Source organism: Palaemon carinicauda, chromosome 18 (genome assembly GCF_036898095.1).
Source record: "Palaemon carinicauda isolate YSFRI2023 chromosome 18, ASM3689809v2, whole genome shotgun sequence".
Lineage (NCBI taxonomy): Eukaryota > Metazoa > Arthropoda > Malacostraca > Decapoda > Palaemonidae > Palaemon > Palaemon carinicauda.
This window is the reverse complement of record NC_090742.1, coordinates 36,393,611-36,414,135: the sequence shown is the minus strand read 5'-3', so window position 1 is coordinate 36,414,135 and position 20,525 is coordinate 36,393,611. Positions and strand designations below refer to the sequence as shown.

Below are 20,525 nucleotides of genomic sequence, written 5' to 3'. Positions count from 1 at the left end.
GCGCTGGTGGGCACACCCGCAACCTTCATAGCGATCGCTCGCAAGTTTTTTGAGTATGTTTTCTGTCGAGCCGCAGAGTTGCAGCTATTATATATTCACCGGCTAAGTTAAATATTTAAAAATACAAATTATCTACGAATTTGTCATTTGTTCCGTAACTGAAATACAAACCACGCTATTTACATGGGGTGACTTAACCCTTAGGAAGGGTGGTAAGTACCCTGCCATACTGGCTTTGGCTTGCCCGGGGACCCCGAACCCGAGTTTGTACGAACTCAAGGGGTGAGGGGGTCCCTGCTCCTCGCTGGCAGTTGTGAAACTGCTGTGGCCTACGTAAGCTGTGTGAAGGTGAGAAGTGACTCGTCCTAGGAAGTTGACCTGGAGTTCTTCAGATGGAAATCTAGGCTAGGACTCTCCCAATACCACCTCGTCAGGGTATGGGGACATGACAGTATTATATCTTAATACTAGGAACACAAGGAAGCATGGCTTACCTGCAGAGGTTCGAGGTCAGCTGTGCAAAGGACCCAGGATGCTGCTTTCTCCAAGGGAGGAGAGGATGAAGAAAAGAATAAGGGCCAGACAGATCTTTTCATTCACGCAGACTAAAACCGGGTAACAATGCCCTCAATCTTCTGCTACTTGTCCAATAAGGAGCCTGAGGTTAGACCAGCTGTTGTGCAGCCAACACAGGGCCGATAGAGAACGCATCGAGCCTCCTGTGTGTCACGTCTTGCAGGTAGTGGGCCGTGAAGGTGGTCTGACGCTTCCACACCCCAGCTTGCAGGACCTACGTCACTGAAAAGTTCTTCTTGAAGGCCAGGGACGTAGCCACGCTACTGACGTCATGCGCTCTAGGGCGACGTGACGGAGGAGGGTCAGGATTCAAGGCCAGATGTATTACCTTGCGAATCCAGGCCGAGATGGTATTTCTGGTGACCCTCCTCTTCGTCTCCCCGGTGCTCACGAACAAAGCTCGCACCTGGGAGCGAACTGCAGCTGTTCTTTTAAGATACAACCTCAGACTCCTGACTGGGCACAGTAGGAGATGGTCTGGGTCATCTGTTACAGAACGGAGACTCGAAACCCGGAAGGAGTCGAACCTTGGGTCCAGCACTCCCGGGTTCTGAGTCTTGGCAACAAACTCAGGGACGAACCTGAACATTACCTTCCCCCATCCCCTTGAATGGGCGACGTCGTACGAGAGACCATGAAGCTCACTGACTTGCTTGGCCGAGGCCAAAACTAGCAGGAACACCGTCTTCCAGGTAAGGTGGCGAACAGATGCCTGGCGTAATGGTTCGTAAGGAGGTCTCTTAAGAGACCTGAGAACACAAACCACGTTCCAAGGAGGAGGTCTCACTTCCAACTGAGGACAGGTAAGTTCGTAACTCCGTATGAGGAGAGAAAGTTCCAACGAGGAGGAAATGTCCATTCCTTTAACCCTGAAGGCAAGACTTAAGGCTGAGCGATAGCCTTTCACTGCCGAGACTGAAAGGCGCATTTCCTCCCGCAGATAAACGAGGAACTCCGCTATTGCTGGTAAAGTGGCATCGAGGGGAGAGATATCCCTTCCACGGCACCAACCACAGAAAACTCGCCACTTTGCCTGGTAGACTCCCGCGGATGACTTGTGCAGGTGGCCAGACATCCTGTTCGCAACTTGTTGCGAAAATCCTCTCTCTGTGAGGAGATGCTGGATAGTCTCCAGGCGTGAAGTCGAAGCGAAGCTACAGCTTTGTGGTAGATGTTGGAGTGTGGTTGTTTGAGTAGCTCGCGACGTGGAGGGAGCTCCCTCGGAATCTCCGTGAGGAGTTGCAGAAGGTCCGGGAACCACTGCATGATGCCATAGCGGAGCTATCAAGGTCATTGAGAGATTGACTGATGTTCTGGTCTTGTTGAGTACCCTCCTCATCGGACAGAACGGGGGAAAGGCGTACACATCGACGTTGTCCCACCATTGTTGGAAGGCATACTGCCAGAGAGCCTTGGGGTCCGGGACTGGGGAGCAGTACAGCGGGAGCTTGGTGTTCAGCGCCGTAGCGAACAGATCCACCATCGGGGAACCCCACAAAGTCAGGACTTTGTTGGCTATCTGAGGATCCAAAGACCACTCGGTACTCACTATCTGCATCACTTTCCTCAGACTGTCGGCGAGCACATTCCTTTTGCCCGGAATGAAGCGAGCCGCTAGTGAAATCGAGTGCACTTCGGACCATCTCAGGATCTCTACTGCAAGATGGGATAGCTGTTCCGAAAAGGTACCTCCCTGCTTGTTGATATAAGCCACCACCGTGGTGTTGTCGCTCATCACCACCACAGAGTGGCCCGCCAGGACTTGGTGGAACTTCTGAAGTGCCAGGAACACGGCCTTAATTTCTAGCAAGTTTATGTGAAGGTACTTTTCTGATTCTGACCACAGGCCTGAGGTCCTGTGGCTTAGAACGTGGGCCCCCCACCCTTTGTTTGATGCGTCCGAGAACAGCATCAAATCTGGGGAAGGGACGAGAAGATCCACTCCCTTTCGTAGATTCTCGTCTGCCACCCACCATCTGAGGTCCGCCTGTTCCGCAGATCCCATAGGGATCAAGGTGTCCGGGGAGTCGTGTCCTTGACTCCACCGGGACTTGAGTCGCCACTGGAGGGATCTCATCCTAAGGCGACTGTTGGGAACGAGACGGGTCAGGGAGGAGAGGTGGCCGAGGAGACGAAGCCACGATTGGGCTGGGAGTTCTTCTCGATTGAGGAAAGGTCTCGCAATCTTCCTCAGCCTTGCTATCCTTTCGTCTGATGGGAAGGCTTTGTGGAGATTGGTGTCTATGACCATGCCTAGATATACCAGTTTCTGAGAGGGCTGCAGGGAGGACTTCTCGAGATTTACCACGATCCCTAGATCCTGGCAAACTTCAAGGAGTTTGTCTCGGTGGCAAAGAAGGGTTGCCTCAGAGTCTGCTAGGATCAGCCAGTTGTCCAGATAACAAAGGAGACGGATGCCGATCCTGTGGGCCCACAAAGAGATGATGGTGAATACTCTGGTGAACACCTGAGGGGCTGTGGAGAGACCGAAACACCTTGAACTGGTAGATCTTGTTGTCTAGGCAAAATCTTAGGTACTTCCTTGAAGACGGATGGATTGGGATCTGCAAGTACGCGTCCTTCAGGTCCAGTGTACACATGAAGTCTAGTGATCTCACCGCAAGTCTGACCGTGTCTGCCGTCTCCATGCTGAACGGAGTCTGCTTGACAAACCCGTTCAGGGTCGAGAGGTCGATGACTGGTCTCCAGCCTCCAGACGCCTTTCTCACAAGAGAGTCGACTGTAGAAGCCTGGGGATCCGTCTACAACCTCCTGGAGAGCATCCTTCTTCAACATGGTCTGGACTTCTGCCCGGAGGGCCTGCCCTTTTGCCGATCCCATGGCAAAAGAGCTCAACGACACTGGATTCGCTGTCAGGGGAGGTAGAGAGGCTGTGAACAGGACGCGATAACCTAGAGTGATCACAGAGATCGTCCAGGCATCCGCCCCGAGTTGCTGCCACCTTGTCGCGAAACTCTTTAGGCATCCCCCCACTGGTGGACATGCAGGGGGATTGCCAACCCTAGCGTTTCCGGCCTCGGCTGGTACCTCTAGGGTTTTTGCCTCCCCCTGGAGGACTTCTTGCCCCTTCTGCTCTTGGCAGGAAAGGGCTTAGACACCTTGGGCTTCGCTGTGGTCGTCTTTTTTGTGTCCTTAGCCAGACGGGGCTGCTGGACTGCTGGAGGTTTGTAGGGCCTCGATGTCAGGGCCCTGTGGATGAGGGAATCCTGGTTGGATTTCCTCCCCCTCTCAGCAGTGAGCTCCACGTCCTTAGGCTCAAACAGGCTCTTACCAAGAACAGAAGAGTGTCTGAGCCTGCTAGTCTCTGCACTGGGGACCTTATAATGGAACCTCTCGGCCACAGCGTCCCGACGCTTGAGGATCGTATTGGCCCACAAGCTTGAGACTTGGTGGGCCAGAAACTCAATGGTCTGTGTGCCCAAGAGTAGGAAAGTCTCCAGCGCTTTCCTAGTGCTTTCTTTGGAGAGGTCATCGGACCGCACCAGGATGCTCAGAGACTCCAGCCAGATGTCGAGCCACGAAGTTGCCTGCATGGCACACTTGGTGACCTTCTCCTGGCTTAGGATCTCAGTGGCTGAGAAGGACACGTGCCGGCTGGAGAGTCTCTCAAGAGGGACTCCTCCTGTGAGTTCTTCCACGGAGTGGTGTAAGGGAAGACTCAGACAAGAATCCTCGAGGATCTCGAAGTACCTCGACCTTGTCCCTGGCACTCTTCGTCCCCTGAGACCAGGGCAAAGCTGCACTGGCCATAGAGGGTTTCTGGGTGCCATAGACGCAGTCCAGGACCATGTCCTTCCCTTCGTGAGGTGGGACCTCAGGGTCCGGGATCCCATTGAGGTTCCTCATGAGGGTCAGGACTTGCCAGAACGCGTGATCTGACTCCTGGTGTTCTCCTCCCGAAGGACTGGCAGCGAAGTCTCCCGTCCCCAGTGGCTCTCCCTGGGGGGACACGTGGATATCCTTGACGGCTCTAGACGGTTCCTGCCTGATCCTCGCTGATGATTTGGGAATCGTCTTAGAGTCCTTAGGCTCCCTCCTTGGCGGGATACAGGACTCGAGCAGCGAAGGGGGCAGGCTCTTCTCCACCTCTGGACAAGACGACCTCTCAGGGAGAGGCGGAGCCTCCCCCATTGGTGCGATGGGGGAGTGGTCCGGCTCATCCAACTTTCCTGAGGAGGGGTAATCCTCCTCCGCAGGGGAGGGAGAGAAGGTCTGGGGGGGAGAAGGAGCCTTGCGCAAGAATCTGCGAGGAGACAGAATAGGCCTCGGAGGAGGTTCCACGGGATAGAATCCTCTCTTCCTCTTCAGAGGGGAGGAAGCTGCCGCTGGTTTGTGGCCCGAGTCAGAGAGGGCGGGCTTAAAAGCCTGCACAAGGGCTCTGACTAGGGTGCCAAACCAGGGCTGCTGGCTGACAGTCGCGCTGTCAGACACCTCCTCTGGAGGGAAGGGGATCGAGGTATCCCTAGGAGGAGTCGACAAACGAGGGTTCGCCTGTCAGGGCTGAAAGAGAAGAGTCCCTAGACCTGTCCGGGAAGCGCCCCTCCTCCGGCGAGCGCGCTGGTCTGCGCTTGCGGGGAGGGGAACGAGACGAAGAACTGTCCGCCTGGCGGCGCTCGCGCTGGGGCTCGTGTGCCGGGCCCTGGTCAGGGTCGTGCGTGAAATGGCTGGCGCGATACTGGAATCTAGCGCACGCGCATCTGCGTTGGCGGGGGCGGGTGCGCAGGCGGGGATACAGGAGCGATGGAGCGATGGCGCACTGGTGATAGAGCGGGCGCGTGGGCGCGTGGGCGCGTGAGCGGGAGCGTGGTCGCGAGAGCGCATAGGTGAAGGCGAGGGCGTATGGTGAGCAGGAGCCGGCCGAACGTGCGGGCGCGCAGCGACCTGATGCGGCCCCGAGGGGCGCGAGATAACGGGGGCGCTCGAGCGCGTGTCCGGAAGAACCGGGCGAGGGCGCGTGAGCGCTGGAGCAAGGCAGCGAGCGGCCGGGATGGCGCGTTGGTGCTGGTCAGATAAGACCGGCATGCTCGCCTGTGGGCGTGTTGGCCGCACCGGCGATCGTGGGCGCGCATGGCGCGCATCAGGATGCAGTCGCACCGGAGTGCGTTGCTGCGGTGGCCGCGCAGGGCGCACAGTTTGATGAGGGCGCTCCGGTGTACGCTGAAGGGTTACCTTGGTCGCCTTGAATACAGGAACGGGGCGTGAAGCAGGAACAGGGCGCGTAACCGGAGCGTCGTGCGCGGTTGCATTATATGCAAGCTCGCGCGGTTGCATCATATGCAAGCTCGCGCGGTTGCATCATATGCAAGCTCGCGCGGTTGCATCATATGCAAGCTCGCGCGGTCTAGAGGGAGAGCCCAGAGGCGGCCGTGAGCGCCCGTGCGCTAACTTGGGAGCCTCCTGGGCGACGCGCTGAGATGTCGTGGCGCGTTGGTGAGCGCGTGGGCGCTGGAGCTGGAACCGCGCGTGGGCGCTGGAGCTGGAACCGCGCGTGGGCACGTATTGCGTGTCTCCCAGACGGGCGCGTCGAGTCCGGAGGAGCCTGTGGGCGCCTGTGCGCCAGCGGAGGTGCCTCCTGGACCGCGTACGACGATGCAGGAACTGGTGGACGCCGGGGCGCTGGTGGGCGCGTGAGCGCAGGTGGCCGGGTATGCGCAGGTGAGCGCAGGAGCGCCGTATCAGTAACTGCTGATGGGCGCGTATGCGCAGGTGAGCGCTGGCGCGCTACATCAGGAACTGCTGGAGGGCGCCGGGGCGCCAAAGGGCGTGGGCGCACAGGGGGACCCTGGCGCGTAGCAGGAACGGTGGCGCGAACGCGTGAGGGTGAGCACCGTGGCGCTAAGTCAGGAACAGCAGCGTCAGCAACAGGAGAGTGTTCAGGCGGAGCCTGGCGCTTGATGGCAAGAGGCGCGGTTTTGCGCTCAAGACCCTTCAGCCCCGAAGGGTCCGGAGACTGCGCAGTGGCAGTATCAGGTGGTGCGTCACGCGCATCAGGAGCTCTGGGAGACAGGTCACTATGTCCCGAAGGTCGACCATCCTCCGAAGGTGATCGCGAACGATCCCCGGAGAGGTCTAAGTTGGTAGCTGGCAGGACTGGTGAACGGCGAGTCGTCTCCTCCGCAGAGGACTGTGGTGACGACGAGCCGAAGAGGCGCCTCTTAAGCCCCTTTTAAGGGGAAGGAAGGCCTCTACGGCGAAGGGGAGGACGAGCCTTCCGCCTTATACGCCCACAAGGGGCCGTGGGATCAGCAAGCTGACCATCGATGGGCCTCCGAAGAGGAGTCTCTGTAAGCGAACTCTCCCGAGGGGGAGAATCACCGGCAGGAGAGACCGTGGGACTTAGATCCTCCCTCAAAGGATGTTCGGAGGGAGAGTCTAAGCCGTCAGCTACCTCAGCCACAGGAACGGGGGTTTGGCTAGACCCACAGGATGTCTCCGTCACAACAACGTCAACTACAGACAAGAGGATCTATCTCCGCTGTAGTTGGCGATTGTTTGACGGCTGCACCCAGTTTGATCATGTCAAACAGGGCTTCCTTGGAGGGCAAACCCTGCAGCCCCAAGGAAGCCCAAAGCTGCAACAAATCATTATTAGACATAAAATCCTCCTCCAGGGGAGAAGGGGCAGCTGCCTCGCTATGGGAGGCAACTACCTCTCCCGCACCCCGGGATCGGTCAACAGCACAGCGGTCTACGCTACCACTCGCCGGCCTCTCGGAAGAGGCCGCTCGAGGGGGAGCTTCGGAGGAGGAAAGGGCAACGGAAGAAGAAGTCCTGGAATTTTCTCTCTTAAGAGAAGCCTCTGAAGGAGAAAGATCCCTTTTGGCCTTCTTCTTACGGCGCCGGGCAAACCTCTCCCACTGGGAGGTAGATCACTCCCTACATTCAATACATACATTACCGCTATAACACCGTTGGGCCCCTACAGTGAGGACACAAGGTGTGGGGATCAGTGTCGACCGCCGACATAAAGGCCCCACAAGGGCGGCCAGGAAGTCCAGGGCAAGTACGCATAACGGCAGAGGCCAACTTCAATCACACTGCAAAAGAGATAAAGCAAAAAAGACAGATTAATTATGGCAGTCAAAGCGAGGGAGAGCACAGACAGGTCTGTTCTCTTCCCGAGCCAAAAGTAAAGTGAGCCTTTCGCTGGTGTGTGTGGGGGGGGGGGTTAGCTAGCTACCCCTCCCTACCCCCCGCTAACTAACGGCGGGGTAGGAAACCCTCGTTAAAACTTTTATGGCTCGTCATTCAGCTACGCCGAAGTAATTACCCCATGAAAATAGCGTGGTTTGAATTTCAGTTACGGAACAAACTTTTTTTCACGCACGCGCAGTAATGTTAAGGATAACCACGACTTCGGCGCAATATGGCGAAAATTATCACGGTGCGCAAAGGGGTGGAGCTTAATACAATATGAACGAACATACGAAGTAACAGGAGCTACTCACCGTGTCACTGTGGAGATAAAAAAAGGACTTAGAAAAAATCTTTATTTACCGTAAGTTAATTTAATTATTTTCTCTCTTATTACGTGCTTACGAGGATAATGTATTGACATGAATCTATTTTTTTTCATGTGTTTTACCTGACAAAAATATATATAGCCAAAGCGCTGGGTGGGTTTATTATGAAAAATTACCGGTCTGTGACCTAGGATGGGGTCCTGGGGGGCTTTCTTCCGGCTAAGTCTGTGACCTAGAAATAGGGTCCGGGAAGCTTTCTCCCATCTAGGTTTGAGACCTGGGAAGGGGGTCTGGCAGGCTTGCCCCGAAGCTAGGAAAATTTGTGACCTGGGAAATACTAGATTAGGTTGTGTGGGTTTGATAAGATTTGAGACCTTTTACTAATCTCAAAAGTGATAAATAATAACGTTTTTTCCGTTTTTGCCCACCCAATGTCCCAAGTTCCCACCTGTGCCCGTCGGGGAGGGAGGGGAGATAACTGGAGAACAGTTTATTTGTTGTGAAAATAATAGGCATATTCATTGAGAGCACAATATTTACTGTAGAAAAAATTGTGTTTTCTATTGAAAATTTAGTTCCATGTTATTCTATAATTTCATCGTTTAAAAAAGTCTTGAGAATCATGTCCCACTCTAGTGGTCTGAGATCCCATAGAAACTAAGACTTCTCCTCTAGAGCATAAACATCTTCCCATGAGGAGAAAAGATCTATACCATTCAATCAAAAGATCATGCCCAATGCCTTTGACAGCTGCGACCGAGGCACTCCTCTCGAGAAGAAATACAAGGAAATCCATGATCTGCACTAGTTACTCCAACCTGAGAAGTATCCCTTCTATAGGACCCAAACTCCTATCACAGAGATTGCAAAACAGGGTAGTTTCCAATATGCTATCACAACCCTTATTTTAGGTAAAGCCAGTCTCAAATTGGGATTACACCCCTATAATACAGATCAGATCATGAATAAAACGGATTTTGAGCGAAGCGAAAAATCTATTTTTGGGTGAGATAGCCATGGCGTCCTGATGGAAGGTTCCTGTTTGGTAGCTTCCTTGGGTATAAGACTACTAAGATATTCCCAGAGAATTTAACCACAGGTTATCACAGAATTCTAACTTCTGGAGCGAGTATCTCAAAGGTTTCCCTTTAAGACATCGTAATACAACAGGGGACACGCATGTCTGAACGTGCCACATAGCTATCTCCACCCCGAACAGAGTTAATGCTTCGGTGTGTAAGGGCTGAGAATAGCTGGGAGCCGTTCCACAGCTAATCTCACTCGTGGCTACTACTGATACTCGAGACGTAAACAAACGGACGCCATTGCTCTAATGACGTCACGCGCGTCTTTATCCTGGCGCCAGTTGCTGCCCATCACCATGATACAATTGTGTAGGGTGGGAACAAACTGAACGAAGTAGTAGGGAGGGTCCATCAGGACGCCATGGCTATCTCACCCAAAAATAGATTTTTCGCTTCGCTCAAAATCCGTTTTTTGGGCTCAAGCCATGGCGTCCTGATGGAAGAGTACCAGAGAATCAATGTATCGTGGTAGATTTTCCCCCAGAGTTAAGTGCCTAGGCATTGACAAAACAGCAAAGTAATCTTAGGTAAGAACCATAGGAACGAAGTATCCTGCCCCCCATTGGTAGGAAGTTCCCATGGGCTATGCCGACGTCAAAGTGGTATTGAAGGGCTATTCATCTTGACAGAAGAACTTTTAAGAACTTAGAGATGAAGCAGAATGTTTGATATTTGTATAGGGACATTCTGAAGTAGACCAGTGGTGGTTGGGCACTGTGTATAGAGTTCATCTCCTGATTATCAGAAGTAAGTATTCGTGTAGGAACCTTACTGAGACAAGGTGAATATAATTTAGGATTAGACATCTTAAATTCTTCATGACCATAAGAAAGGAGGAATAAATAAAACTATGACAGTATGTATTTCATAGTATGTAGGAGCTGAAAGAGACGCATAAGTAATAAAATAGAAATTTTATTTCACAATGCAGAAATTAAATAATTTACAGCAAAAGTAAAGTTCATTTACAGTAATAATAATGTACATAGAAATAAAGGCTTGCTCTTGAATCTGAAAAGGAATTTCAGGATTAGTAGGTACTCGTTCTCGAGGAACGCAAGTCTTTAAACAACACATCATGCTCAAGGCATGCGGCACTTGTGTGACACTATGACATTTCACCTGGGATAAGAACAGTTATAAAAGCACTAAGTGTTTTTAGACATCACTATGAATCACACGAGGGTCAACATAGGCACCCGAAGAGTTAGAGTCCCAAGTAACTCACTGTTCTACGCAGAGTTAGGTGCAGGTTTCATAACACTACCTGCGGCTACCACAAAATGTTTGATTTCGTGCACTTGTTTCGCATAATGTTTAAAGAAAACTCGCGAGGACTTCCAGCCCGTAAAGTTTTTAAGGCTCTCAAAGTCCATGCTCTGAAAGAAGTTCAGAGAAGATGCCACTTTTCTAGGATCATGACCAGCGGGTGTACTGTTCGGATCCGCTCTGCGAATGAAGTAGGTGATTTTCGCTCTTAATTGTTTCAGTGACAGGTCGCTGCCCGATGTTTCTCCTTTGAAGAGTTGGCCTCCACCAAAGTTCGAAGTTCTGCGAAGATAGACCTTGAGACTCTCTACTGGACATAGAGAGACATCCTCCTTCAGGGAGCATATTCTCCAAGGGCCCCATCTTTTGGTGGGTAATTCGTTTTTGGCGAGAAACGTCGGATCAGGGGAGAGGGTCACTTCTCCTGAATCAGCAAACAGGATGTGTCCCTCTTCTCTTGATAATGCCACTATTTCGCTGACTCGAGCTCCCGAGGCGAGAGCAAATAAAAATATAACTTTCTGAGTCAGATCCTTGAGGGGGCATGAATCGTTGTCCAAGTTGGAGGCGAAATGGAGCACCTTGTCTAGTGACCAGGAGATCGGTTTCGGAGGGGGTGCGGGGCGTAGGCGAGCACATGCTTTTGGTAATTTGTTAAAGATGTCGTTGGACAGATCAATTTGGAAAGCATATAGAATTGGTCTAGTCAAAGCCGATTTGCAGGTTGAAATCGTATTGGCTGCTAATCCTTGTCCATGAAGGTGAATGAAGAAGGACATACAGAAATCAATGGTGATTTCTTTAGGATTTTTTGCTTTAACAAAGGAGACCCATTTCCTCCAGGATGATTCATATTGCCGTCTCGTGGATTCGGTCTTGTATTCCTCTAGGAAGTCTAGACTTTTCTTCGAGATCCCAAACCTCTTCTTTGCGGCAAGGGAGAGAAAATCATGAGATGAAGGTCCTTGATTTTCGATGATGAAGCGAAGACAGTCGACTTCTGTACTTGTTGAGAGAGAACTGGGCCCGGGAGAGGGATCAGCTTGGGCTGCAGCTCCAGGACCAGGGGGTACCAGTTGCTCCGGGGCCACTTGGGAGCCACTAGGGCCGCTGTCCCTTTGAAGGTTCTCAGTTTGGAGAGGACTTTCAACAGAAGGTTGGTGGGAGGGAACAGGTATATCTTGGACCATCTGTTCCAGTCCAGTGACATGGCGTCCACCGCTTCTGCTTTGGGGTCCTCGTACGGGGCTACGTACAGAGGAAGTTGATTGTTGTCGCTCGTTGCAAAGAGATCTATCTGAAGTTCTGGGACTTGATGGGAGATGAAGGAGAATGATCTTGCGTCTAGAGACCATTCCGACTCTATCGGGTTTGTCCGAGATAGAGCATCCGCTGTCACGTTGCGGAATCCTTGTAGGTGAACTGCAGACAGGTGCCACTTCTTCTTCTCCGCCAGACGGAAGATTGGGAGAAGCACCTGATTTATCTGGGGCGATCTTGAGCCCTGGCGATTGAGACAACGAACTACCACCGAGTTGTCTAGGGTTAGACGGATGTGGATCGAGGGCGGAGGGGATAACTTCTTCAGAGTAAGAAGGACCGCCATGGCCTCCAAGATGTTTATGTGGAACGTCTTGAATAGTGGAGACCAGGTCCCTTGAGCTTGTTTCAGGTGGGAGTGACCTCCCCAGCCTTCCAGTGAGGCATCCGTGTGGATGTTGAGTGATGGAGGGGGGTGTTGGAGAGGAATGGACCTTTTCAGGGCCTTTGCTTCCGACCACGGCTTTAGGAGGCGTCGAAGTCTGTTTGGAAGCCGTCTCTTGAGGTCTCTTCGAGCGATGGATGCCGATCGTCTCCAGACTCCCGCGGCATCCTTTAGCTGTGCGCGAAGCACTGGGTTTGTCACTGAGGCGAATTGTAGAGAGCCTAGAACTCGTTCCTGCTGTCGTCTTGAAATGCGTTTGGATTTCAGTAGTCGCTTGACAGACCCTGCTATTTCCTTCCTTTTCTTCTGGGGGATGGAAAGGCGGTGTGACTGAAGATTCCAGTGGATTCCCAGCCACTGAAACTTCTGAGCTGGAGAGAGGCGAGATTTCTTCTCGTTGATCTTGAATCCCAGGTGTTCTAGGTACTGGGTAACTTCGTTGCAAGACTTTGCACACTCTTCGGGCGATGGAGCCCAAACTAGCCAGTCGTCGAGGTAGGCCATCACCTGGACGTTTCTTAGGCGGAGCTGTTGTACTATGGCATCCGCCAGCTTTGTGAAGATCCGAGGGGCCACATTGAGGCCGAATGGCATGGCCCGGAAGGCGTAGCTTTTCCTTTGGAGTCGAAATCCTAGGTAGGAGGAAGCGTGATGGTTCATTGGAATGTGCCAGTAGGCATCCGCCAGGTCTATAGAGACCGTGTAGGAACCTTGAGGCAGAAGGGTCCTTATTTGTTGAAGCGTCAGCATCTTGAATTTGTTGTTCTCTATGAACTTGTTGAGGGGGGATAAGTCCAGAATGACTCTGAGCTTGTCTGAGTCCTTCTTGGGAACGCAAAACAGTCTCCCTTGGAACCTGGTGGACTTTACCTTCCTTATCACCTTCTTGTTCAAGAGGTCTAGAACATATTCTTCCAGAATGGGGGTCGATTGTTGGAAGAACCGCTGGAAGATTGGGGGTGGTTGCACCCAACTCCAGCCTAGACCGTTCTTGATGATGCTGTGTGCCCAGGGATCGAAGGTCCAACGATCCTGGAATTGGCGGAGTCTTCCTCCCACCGGAAGCACTTCATTGCTTCTGGTGTCCCGAGGACTTGTTGCCTCGGCCGCTAGCTCCCTTTCCTCCTCTACCTCTGGAGGGACGACGAGATGCGTCTCTGCTTGCACCCCTGGACGAGCCTCTACCTTTGGCATGAAAGGTAGTGGATGGTTGTTCAAAGGCAGGGGTGAAGACCGGTGACTGTGACAACACCGGTTGGGGGACCAATTGAAAGGTCTGCTGTGGTTGGGCAACCACTTGGGAGGTAGCGGGTCCCGGAAACTGACGTCGTTGTTGACGTTGCTGGGGTTTTGGCTTCTGTGGTTTCCTCTTAGGCTGAGGTCCATCGTCCTGAGAGGGTTTCCTTTTTCTGGACATGCCCCACTTGTGGAGAAGGTTCCTATTCTCCGTGGCGGCTCTGTCAGTTATTTCCTTGACAAGGTCAGAAGGAAACAGGTGCTTTCCCCAGATGTTGGAGGAAATCAGCCTCCGGGGTTCGTGTTTCACGGTGGCACCGACAAACACGAATTCACGACAGGCTCTACGAGCCTTTATGAAATGGTACAAGTCCTTCATTACTGTAAGTAAGTGGGATTTGGCTAGTACCATGTAGTGATCAGGTACTCTTGTGTCACAGGCCATAACTTCAAGTTGGACTTGATGAGAAAGAGATGCCGCAAGCCTCTCCTTCGTGTCTTGTTCCCGGCGAAGGAGGTGATCATTGAGCTTAGGGAGGTCCTCATTAAACTGACGTCCGGCGACGTCAGGATCGAGCCTACCCACGACGAAAGTATGTTGAACATCTTTCCATTGCCTAGTGTCAGGGGGTGTCACGATGGAGAAGGGTCTGCACTCCTCCAGTGCAGGGCAGGGTTTTCCTTCTTCCGCCGCTTTAAGGCATGCGGCTAAGGCCTTTTCCAAGAAAGGAAGAACCGCAGTGTCAGGTGCGACATATGTAGGATGCTTCTTGCTCAAGGCAGGAAGCTTAGAGCAGGTAAAGCCCCTGCTCTTAAATGCGGAGGCTAGCATAGCCTGGGCCTTTGCGAGATCGAACACTATCTCTTCCTTAGGTTCGGTCTCCTCCTTCGAGGCAGGTTCGGAACGAAGCCGGACGTAACAGTCCGGGTAGGCCTCGAAGCTTGGGAAGAACTCCACGTCTTCCAACGGGACCGTGCCAATCTTGTCACTAACAAAGATCCTGCCGGTCGCAATAACCATATGCTCTGCATACCTCCACGGGTTGGCATGAGAGCAAGCTGGGAGATCCTTAACCGAAATCTTCTTCGGTTCTCTGGATCCAATCATTGACCTGATGGACTCCTGGTTCTCCTTCAGTCTGTCGTCCATGACAGCTCTAATCAGCCGGATCAGTTCTTGGGTAGACGAAGAGGGATCCGGGGTCGAGGAGGTAGACGGAATGGACACATCCGTCGGTGTAGGAGTAGGCGGAGGGATGGATGAGGGAGGAGCTCCAAGCTCCGACTCGGTGTATTCCACCTTGTCTTCGTCCTCTTCGGCTCCTTGAGCCATAAGCGTCTTCTCCGTGTCTTCCGAGACGTCAGAGATCTGCTCATCATCCTCGGAATCTAAACGACACTCATGCATGGACTGAGCCATGACCACATCAGGTTCCACCGTAATTTGGACAGTGGGGATTGCGTCTTTCGGAACCACTGAGTCAGGAGAGGCCTTAGGGAACAACAGGGACCTCAGTTCTTCGGTGGCCAGGTACGGTCCGGTAGCATTTTTCTGAAAGCCACGCACCCACTTGCGCAGCTTTTCACGAGAAATGTCTCTAACCTCCGCTGAGGGAGGGTTATGGAAGGCCTCAACTAGGTGGGCCTGGCAGACCGTACAATCCAGTGGATTCCAGAACTTCAAATCCCCTTTCTTGTCTGCACAAGGGGCGTGAGTCCTACAAGCCGTATGCCCGTAAAACTGCGGGCGTTTCACAGCGCAGAAGGCGAAGTCACACTTCATCTGCTCCTCCTGTGGAAGAAAGAGAAAATGAGTATGGGGGAGTCATAGGAATGGCTCTTAAATTAAGTTAATATTAATCATTAATTTTAACTTAAAGAAGGTGTGATGCATAGAGAATGAAAACAGTAAAGGAGAACACGCTCCATGCATCTCGCCCGGCTGGTTACCATAAGCTTGGTCCTGGGATAATCCAAATGACCGAGATCATTGGATATAGTTTCCTAGGATTCCCATTATATTGGAACTCCATGGAAAGCCAAGGACAAGGTTGGGATCGAATTCATTCGGTTCCCAGTTAAGAGCCAGAAGGCCTCATAAAGGTAACTGCTTCTGGCAACCAGCCGTGCTAAGATGCACATAGCATGCTGGAATTAGAAGAATGCAAAGAGACAGCATGATCACTAATAAAGCAGTACTAGGTACTGATCTTAGAAGCAAAGCAGCTTATCTATTTGCTATGTAGGGCTATCTTAGTCTTATGATAGCTACAGTGAGGGGGTGCAAGTATTCTTGACGCCTCCGGGGCATCCGGCAAGCCGCCGGCATGCCGGAGCTCGCTCCAGCATAGATTCTGGCATTAGAACAGACAATTTTCAAAAGTCAGTTAGATACCAGGATGGCGGCCGCCGGCACAACGGCGGCACGCCGGCAAGGAGCGGCGGCTCCGGCAGCCGGAGGATGCCAGTTTGGTGACTGGGATAAGGATGGTACAGGTAGTATCGGGTTGCCGGCAGTATATGCCGGCACTCCGGTGATCGACCGGCAAGCGGACGATTAGATAGGAGTAGGAGAGCCGCCGGTAGTAGCCGGCGGCAGCCGGCAGTCCCTCGGTACACGGGGGGCTGGCGGCAAGGGTAGGGAAGTCACCAAGAGGGAGGCAGGTATTGCCGACAGTAGAGGCGGCAAGAGACCGGCACCCGGATAGATAGAGAGACAGGGGGAGGGGGGAAGGAATGCAGGAAGTACCGTCAGGGTTCCAGACATCCCTCCCCCTCCCTGAGAGGGTGTACCCATGATAGAGACAGGCTCTAACATCCATAAGCAGGGGTCACTAGGGACCGGGAGCAGGTAGCCCAAGGGAGGGCTAGGGAACACCCAAGAGGGGGAGACTCCCCTATGCAGAACTACACTAGTAACTAACCTTATAGGACACTATGAAGGTATATGTACCAGAGCGGACTGCACAGGGAAGCTCGGGTAGCCCTACTCATCCACCCTAAGGAGGATTTGTAGGACAGGGGACAGATGAGTATAAACTAACCTAAGCATAGGCTAGGCTATACAAGAGATAGGTGGGGAGGGAGAAGAGAGAGGTCTTCCCAGGAAGGGTTTCTGTACCAGAGCGGCCACTAAGGGAAGGGAGGACACTCCCTAACCTAAGATCAGGCTGATCGGCTAAAACGGTGCAAGAGTACAGTTTCAGCATGGAACAGAGAAACCTTCCTAACCCGACCTAGAGCAGGGCTAAAGTCCTGAACTAGGTAAGGAAGAAGACATATCGCTATCGCAGGAAAGTCATAGACTATCCTAGCCATAGAGGTAGGCTAGCCTAACCTCACTCTCAGACGCAATCCTAAAGGGGGTTCATTCCTTTAGGGAGGACTGAGAGGCGATATATATACTCTATTAGACAATTAATCCCTTTACTCAGAAAAGGGATCAAGGCTAAATAGAGGGAATGCCAAGGCAGGGGATGAAGGAAGCATATAGGGGTCCTAAGGTTAGGTTAGGCTAGAAAGAATCACTGACTAGCCTATCCCCTATATGGTCCCTGAAGGCGAAAACATTTGCATCACTAGTCAAAAGTATTGTAAATTAATAATGCCACTATCTTCATAACTTAGTCTAGGATCACTAATAAATCATGCATGAACACTTGTATGTAGGCTCCTGGCCTGGGGGCTATAGTAGCCGACTGGTATAAGGTCAATCGATGACCGATAAAGCGTCTAAACACGATATAAAAGTTCCTAGCTATGAAGACTAAATAAACTAATGTATTCGATTAGTATATAATGCCGGAAGCGTTGTTGTGGCTAACTAAATAAGACATGCAAAACAACAACGACGCCATAAAATGGCGGGTCCGGTAGAGGCACAGCTCTGCCACAAAACATCAATTATTTCGCAAAATAATATTTACTTTACGGCCAGAGCTTAATTAAACAATACTGGAACCTTGTACTCAACTTTCCAGAAGAAGGCGAGGCTGAAGGTAACGACATAGCGAAGATGCAAAGCGATAAAGTTAACACAAGGGAAAATCCGTCTAAGTAGGGCAGCTACTAAACAAAGGATGAAGACGCGCGTGACGTCATTAGAGCAATGGCGTCCGTTTGTTTACGTCTCGAGTATCAGTAGTAGCCACGAGTGAGATTAGCTGTGGAACGGCTCCCAGCTATTCTCAGCCCTTACACACCGAAGCATTAACTCTGTTCGGGGTGGAGATAGCTATGTGGCACGTTCAGACATGCGTGTCCCCTGTTGTATTACGATGTCTTAAAGGGAAACCTTTGAGATACTCGCTCCAGAAGTTAGAATTCTGTGATAACCTGTGGTTAAATTCTCTGGGAATATCTTAGTAGTCTTATACCCAAGGAAGCTACCAAACAGGAACCTTCCATCAGGACGCCATGGCTTGAGCCCAAAAATATCCTTTGACAGGTTGCTATACTGAAGGGACTAGTCATGACAACATATGACAACTATATTTGTAATTTGGCAGAGGTTTTTTACAATTGCATGCCCTTGCAGTCAATCAACCACAATTTTTTCGTGATGGGCCTATCCTATGGTTTAATAGCCCAACTACACGGCAGCAGTCTCCTGTTATTAACAGTAGGCCTAGCCTATTTTTCTTTTAATTGTTTCATTTTATAGGAATCATTCTGATATTATTGTAGTGTATTACAGGGTAATGTAACCTAGGGAAAAAACTAATTTTTCTTATAAAAAAAAAATTACACACTGCAGCTGTGGCCACAGCTTTAAAAAATAATTCAGTCAATGAAATTTTCAGTAAGAAATACGGTGCATATCTTAAATCACATTTTCACCAATAGCAACTGCAATTAAAAAACGAAGCTACTTTGGAACCTAACATGCAAGATACGATGTGATGATGATAATTATTATTCACCTAAATCAACAATCACTTACCTTGCTATGTTGTTACTACTGTTTTTCTTTGTCATTCTAAATAGTATATCTTCTAAGGCATTTTCATCTCAAATAAATACTCAATGAAAAGATTAAATCTCTGAACTATTCCTTACTGTCAGCGTTTGAGGCCATATTAAATTAATAATAAATATTTCTAGGTGGGCGCCAATGGCGGTGGCTCTGCTTTGTGGTGTCACCTGTCGGCCATTTCTGTAACCACAATACTGTGCCTCTGAATAGATCATGAACTACTGGCGCCACCCTATATTAGGTTAGGTAACTTAGGTTTTGGGATATTTTCCTATAAATGTACGTTTATTTATGATAATTCAGGGGTGCAGCCACAGGTTTGGGGAGTCATTCGGCTAAGTTAGAAAACAGGGCCCCCTCCCATTTACCCTGGTGAGTTTATGATAATTATGAATATGTAGGCTTACGTGCATGACTTTATTTTCTAACCTTTCTTTGGAGGGCCAGGGGCCATTTTCAAATAGGTCCCTCGACTCCTCGAGTCCTAGACCCGTCCTGAGTCCCCCCCCCCTCCCCCTTAGCTAGGCTTCAAATAATTTATGACAATTCCGATCTGGCAGTTTCAAATTTTATCAAATACATTAATTAGGATGTAGGCTACAACACAATTTAAATAAAATCATGTAAATATCAAGGTGATATATATATATATATATATATATATATATATATATATATATATATATATATATATATATATATATATATATATATATATATATATATATATATATATATATATATATATATATATATATATATAACAGTTAAACTCTTAATCAAGGAAGGACATTGCCTAAAGAATAAATTTAAGAGAATTGCTACTATTGTGCACAGTAAGTACAGCCAATTAATCGTATTTACGCGAGGATAGTTACAGATGGTTTCAAATTTTTGGAACCAATGTATATGGCTGCTGTAGGTTCTAGAGCTTTGAAATATTCGTCACAAATACAATACAAGAAGCTCCTATCATATTAAAAAACAAGATATTAAGGCTTTCAAGAGGAAACTGAAGACTAACTTGTTTTGTAAGTGACTCGAAAATGTGGAAACAAAAAGCAAGCCAAGATTGTATATGAAATAAAAAAGTAAATTAAGAACAAAATGCGATGAGCTTCTAATTCCATCTGCATGCATTTTAGGCATCCTGTTGGCTGCTCACTTGAATTATTCAACCCTTTAGCACAGAAGGTGCATCAGATCTGGATTTCCTCCGTGTAGACGGATAGTGCTCTTCGCCCATTACTTTTCATACTAAATTTATATTATTATTATTATTATTATTATTATTATTATTATTATTATTATTATTATTATTATTACTTGCTAAGCTACAACCCTAGTTGGAAAAGCAAGATGCTATAAGCCCAGGGGCTCCAACAGGGAAAATAGCCCAGTGAGGAAAGGAAACAAGGAAAAATAAAATATTTTAAAAATAGTAACATCATTAAAATAAATATCTTCTATATAAACTGTATAAGGTTTTACTAAACAAGAGAAAGAGAAATAAGATAGAATAGTGTGCCCGAGTGTACCCTCAAGCAAGAGAACTCTAACCCAAGATAGTGGAAGACCATGGTACAGAGGCTATGGCACTGCCCAAGACTAGAGAACAATTATTTGATTTTAGAGTATCCTTCTGGAAGACCTACATAAAATAGCTAAAGAGTCTCTTCTACCCTTCCCAAGAGAAAAGTGGCCACTGAACAATTACAGTGCAGTAACTCCTTGGGTAAAGAAGAATTGTTTGGTAATCTCAGTGTTGTCAGATGTATGAGGACAGAGGAGAATATGTAAAGAATAGGCCAGACTATTCAATGTGTGTGTAGGCAAAGGGAAAATTAACCGTAACCAGAGAGAGGGATCCAATGTAGTACTGTCTGGCCAGTCAAAAGACACCATAACTCTCTAGTGATAGTATCTTGACTGGTGGCTGGTGCCCTGGCCAACCTACTACCTACTAAATGCATATGATATATGATTTGGCCTATGACACAAGCTCATTGCATATGCAGATGATACTACTCTCTTTGTATTAATTTTATCTCCTGTATGTTGATTTTGGATTGCTGAATTCCTTAATAGAGATCTAGCTAAAATCAGCGCATGGTGCAAAATATGGGGTATGAAGTTGAACCCTTACAAAACTCAAAGTATGATTGTAAATAGGTCAAAGACAGTGGATCCTCAAC

General features: G+C 49.7%; 1 long non-coding RNA gene across 1 annotated transcript in view; it reads right to left on the bottom strand.

Annotated features, from left to right (window-relative positions):
- Positions 1-18,563, bottom strand: part of LOC137657041 (uncharacterized) — a 152,602-nt gene extending 134,039 nt beyond the window's left edge. The window contains exon 1 of the long non-coding RNA XR_011047086.1: positions 18,298-18,563. This is a non-coding gene — a long non-coding RNA (uncharacterized lncRNA). The remainder of the gene's footprint in view (positions 1-18,297) is intronic.
- Between the last annotated feature and the right edge of the window lie 1,962 nt (positions 18,564-20,525).